The following is a 5,744-nucleotide window of genomic DNA, read 5'->3' on the forward strand; positions in this document are numbered from 1 at the left end:
GTATTTTTCTGTCATGCAAGATTTTTGCCGCAAATGTAAACAGTACGGTCACAGAAAGGAGGATTGCACGTTTTTGTGGTGTTTCAAGTGTCAAGAGGAGGGTCACGAGGTGGAAAATTGTCAAAAGAAAAGGAAATGCCATCTGTGTGGTGAGGAGGGCCATCTGCTTGGCTCGTGTCCTAAGAAAAAGTCTGAGAAAAATTCAGAGAAAAAGGAAGCTGTAAAAAGAAGCAGAGAGGAACCAGCTGAAGTGAAAGAACCAGAAGTGGAGCAGGTTCCAACTAGAAGACCTACAGAGCAGAAGAAGAAGAGAGAGGAGGAAGGGTATGTGCCAGTGCAGTATTTTGGTGTGCTTGGTGGTTTGTTGGAAAATTTGTCGGAAGCAGAAAGAAAAACGTTTGACAAAGATATGATGGATCTAAAGATAGGCTTGAAGAACCGGGAGGAAGAAGCTCGGGATAAAGTCTATTTTTCTTTCAAGGCAGACATGAACCGTTTTGTTGAAACGTATAAAATTCCAGGCTGGTTAGCGTCTCAAGTTAAGAAAGATATAGCAAATGGCAATATCAGTCGAGGACTGATAGACTTTCTAATGGTGTTTGCATGGAGGAAGGGGATGACCTTCTAATTTGGTTTTGTTTAATTAGAAAGTAATGTTTGGTTTTGCTATTTTATGTTGTTTCTTATTTTGTTTTTAAATGTTCTATTTTGTTTCATTAGTGTTTAAGAAAATAAATAAAAACATGTTACCTGATGATGAACACAAAATTGAGTTCCAAATAAGATCTTGGAACTCTGAGTGAGTTCTGAGGGCTAACTAAAAAAAAAAAAATCTGTTCTTATCAGTTTTCATGCTGGTGGGGATGGGTGCTGCATGGAGGATGCAGGTGTACCAGGGCTTTCCGGGGCTGGTTCTGAGGAATCAGCTCGACGGCTGCCCCGATGTGACCTGTTCCCTCCTGGTCTCGCCATGAGGCTGAGAGGGTCTAGAGCCGAGGTACTTTTGTGCCTCGGGGAGTGGTGACCCCGAGGTGCCGAAACTCACTGGGAGGATGGGCTCACTGAGTTGAAGCACGGGCACCATAATCTCTTCACCTTGTGGCACTCACCTCTTGATTCCCGGCCTTCTGGCTAGGATCAGAGAAATTTTTATAGATCCGGCCGGATGTCCGGGCAGTATATCTGCACACATTCACTTATTTATTTCTTTTTGTCTCACTGTGTCACTTTTTGCGTGCTGTGTGTTCACAGGATTTGTCAGGATGCGGTAGCCCTTCTGGGTGTCCCTCCTGGCGGTCTAGGGGAGGTGTGTGTGGCCATTAGGTTCCGCACCTCCCTGCAAACACCCCGGGTACTCCTGCTTTGGCAGGGTACCTACCGTTATCGGCTCTGCGGGCAGATACCTTGGCTAACGCCAAGGGGGATGCCGGGAGCATTTGTGGTCCCCTAGTAGCTTCGGCGAAAAGGGACATCGAACCTGGAACCTCGCAGGTACCTTTTGGTCCGGAGGCGAAGGGTAAGGTTTGTTGGGGGGCCTCTCTCCTATCGGAGAAGGGCTTGCGATAGACCGCATCCTTTGTGCACGTTTTTTTAGTGTAACACGTTTGCACTTTTTCTTGCACTTTGGGTGAATCGAGAGCACGTTCCTCGGCTTTAGATAAAAAAAAAAAATCTGTTCTTATCAGTTTAATATCTGATACGTCCCTTATCTGGGGACCATATATTAAATGGATTTTTGAGAACGGTGGCCGATTTCGAAGCTTGCTTCCGTCGCCCTATGCATTGACCCGATATGGCAGTATCTTCGGGTACAGTGCACCACCCCCTTACAGGGTTAAAAAGAAAGATTCCTACTTTCATTGCTACCTGCTTGCTGGCTAGCCAGCTAGCCAGCCCTGTGGGCCTTGCTGCTGCTGCTGCAGCCAAAAAACAAAAGGTGGTGCTGCTGCTGCTGCTTGTGTCTGGCCGCTGTTGGAGCGTCCAGGCACAGGACTTCTGCTGCTGCTGACTAAATGGCCTCCTTAATTGGATCATCTGAGCAGCCAGCACACCTGTGCAGGTAGGGCATGACATGATAGGCAGCTGTCTTATAGCGTGTGGGTGCTGAATGTTCCTAATTGACATAACATGGGGGGTCTCCTGGCTGTTCACACAGGTGTGTCATTGCTGTACATTGACCATGCATTGCTTCTGTGGTATTGCAAAGGCAAAGACAAATGCTTCCGGCCATCCATTGCACTAATGGATTGGTCATCAGCTGGCTGTCTATGTCCCGCATCAATATAGACCAAAGTACAGAGGGTTAGGCTATGCTATTGTGCACCTACCTAATGCATCAGAAGGTGCGAGGCCCTTGCTAAATTCTGTGCACAGACTTTGAGATCTATGCTTTAGACTGTATCTAAACCTGCTCCAACATGGACTGACATTCTGGCCTACTTTCAGCCGATGCGACTTGTCTGTCACTGAACAGTCGCTTTTTATGTATTCAGCACCTATGTATAATGTTGTAAAAATGCTCTAGAAGCTAAAGTCGCAGAAATGTCACACATATTTGGCCTGCAACTTTCTGTGCGACAAATTCAGACAGGAAAAATCAGTATAAATCCTTAGAAAATTATGCCCCAGTGTCTAAATCTGCTGGCGGTATTGAATAAGCATTGCTGCATTGATAGGGTATGCATTAGACGAAAAAAAAAGAAGAAAAAGAAGAATAATACGCCGAGAAAAGAGGCGAAAAGCAGAAAAACGTGAAAAAAAAGTAAGAGAAGGGAAAAAAAGGTGGAAATGGGTTTAAAAGTGATTTCGGCGGAGAAATATATATATATATATATATATATATATATATATATATATATATATTTATATATACGCACACACACACATATATATAAACGTATTCTCCGTTGAGATATTGCAGCCGCTGCTGTGTCCAGGCCCAGGAGTCTTAGCACTGTGCTGTGATGTCACTCAATACCACTGACATCACTAGGTGTAAACAACATCTCACCTTTGCTGTGTATGTGACTATGGAGCTGGTTGGTGATGTCGTCTATTATGGCCTTCATAGAAACAACAGGAGATTGTTGCATCCATCTAGAACCCTTAGAACTACAGTGCTATGATGTCACTCACTTCCACAGGCCTTGCAAAGTGTAAACAACAACAACCCAGCTTTGTTGTATATGTAACCATAGGGATTGTGATGTCGCCTAGAACCTTATATATATATATATATATATATATATATGGATATATATATATATATATATATATATATATATATATATGGATATATATATAAGGGTATATATATATATGGTTATATATATGGTTATATATATGTATATGGATATATATATATGGGTATATATATATATATGTATATATATATATATATACCCACACATACATACCCATATATACTCACACATACATACCACACATACCCATACACACCCACACATACATACCCATACACACCCACACATACATACCCATACACACCCACACATACATATCCACCCATATATATATATATATACATATATACCCATACACCTATACATATATACCCATACATATACTGTATACCCATACATATATACCCATACATACATTCACCCTTACATATACTGTATACCCATACACATATATACCCATACCCACATATATACCCATACCCACATATATACCCATACATATATACCTATATACCCATACACCTATACATATATACCCATACATATACTGTATACCCATACATGTATACCCATACATATACTGTATACCCATACATGTATACCCATACATATACTGTATACCCATACATAATTACACCCATATATATATATATATATATATATATATATGCACCCACACATACATACCCACCCATATATATATATATATATATATATACACATATATACCCATACATACCTACACACATATATACCCATACCCACACACATATATACCCATACCCACATATATACCCATACATATATACCCATACATATATACATATTTACCTATATACCCATACACCTATACATATATACCCATACATATACTGTATACCCATACATGTATACCCATACATATACTGTATACCTATACATGTATACCCATACATATACTGTATACTAGTTGTGCACCGAAATGGAAATTTCAGAACCGAAACGAAACCGAAATAAAAAAAAATGTCCGGCCGAAACAGATACCAAAACCGAAAATGACTTCTCCCCGTCTTCTGGTAAAATGCAGCACTACGCTCATTAGATTAGATTCCCCCACATTAGATTGCCAGCTCCCCCACATTAGGTCGGGAGTTCCCCCACATTAATAGGCAGCTCCCCCACAATAGTAGGCAGCTCCTCCACAATAGTAGGCAGCTCCCAAACATTAGGTCAGCATTTCCCCCACAATAGTAGGCAGCTCCCCCACATTAGGTCAGCATTTCCCCCACAATAGTAGGCAGGTTCCCCACAATAGTAGGCAGTTCCCCCACAATATTAGGCAGCTCCCACCACATTTGTAGGCAGCTCCCCCCCCACATTAGGTCAGCAGTTCCCCCACAATAGTAGGCAGGTTCCCCACAATAGTAGGCAGTTCCCCCACAATATTAGGCAGCTCCCCCCAACAATATTAGGCAGCTCCCCCCACATTTGTAGGCAGCTCCCCCCCACATTAGGTCAGCAGTTCCCCCACAATAGTAGGCAGGTTCCCCACAATAGTAGGCAGTTCCCCCACAATATTAGGCAGCTCCCCACAACAATATTAGGCAGCTCCCCCCACATTTGTAGGCAGCTCCCCCCACATTTGTAGGCAGCTCCCCCCCCCAATATTAGGTAGCTCCCCCCCAACAATATTAGGCAGCTCCCCCCCAACAATATTAGACAGCCCCCCCCAACAATATTAGGCAGCTCCCCCCACAATATTAGGCAGCTCCCCCCCACAATATTAGGCAGCTCCCCCCCACATTTGTAGGCAGCTCCCCCCAACAATATTAGGCAGCTCCCCCCAACAATATTAGGCAGCTCCCCCCCACAATATTAGGCAGCTCCCCCCCACAATATTAGGCAGCTCCCCCCACATTTGTAGGCAGCTCCCCCCCAACAATATTAGGCAGCTCCCCCCCACATTTGTAGGCAGCTGCCCCCCAACAATAGTAGGCAGGTTCCCCACAATAGTAGGCAGCTGCCCCCCCACAATATTAGGCAGCTCCCCCCACATTTGTAGGCAGCTCCCCCCCACATTTGTAGGCAGCTCCCCCCCACATTAGGTCAGCAGTTCCCCACAATAGTAGGCAGCTTCCACCCACTCCACAGACATACAGCTTCCAGCCATATACAGTGTCTGTACTGCTGCCCCCACAGTGATCCGGCCACATCTAATGGCCTATGGACCATAGCAGTAGGTGCCGGGACCGGAGGAGCGGTGACCGGAACGCTGAAGAAGATGACGCGGTCACTTACCAGGCCCCGGCCAGCGCGCATTTTCCTGCGACGATCCTGCGGTCCTCCTGCTTCTCTTTGGTTGTACGCACGGGACGTCAGTGACGTCCCGTGCGTACGACCATAGAGGCGGAGAAGCGAGGGACCGAAGGAGGATCGCAGGAGGACGCCGGGGAATGGTGAGTGACCGGCGGACATCCTTATGTCCCGAAAAGATTTTTCGGGACACAGGGATGTCCGGGATAGGAATACTTCTTTTTATGTGCCCGGGCCGGCTCCCGTGTG

At 44.8% G+C, this 5,744-nt stretch overlaps 1 pseudogene; it reads left to right on the forward strand.

The window, feature by feature from the left end:
• Nucleotides 1-1,608: 1,608 nt before the first annotated feature.
• On the forward strand, nt 1,609-1,824 carry LOC130283627 (U2 spliceosomal RNA; annotated as a pseudogene).
• The last annotated feature ends 3,920 nt before the right edge of the window (nt 1,825-5,744 follow it).

The sequence above is a fragment of the Hyla sarda genome, chromosome 7 (assembly GCF_029499605.1).
Source record: "Hyla sarda isolate aHylSar1 chromosome 7, aHylSar1.hap1, whole genome shotgun sequence".
In the NCBI taxonomy this organism is placed as follows: domain Eukaryota; kingdom Metazoa; phylum Chordata; class Amphibia; order Anura; family Hylidae; genus Hyla; species Hyla sarda.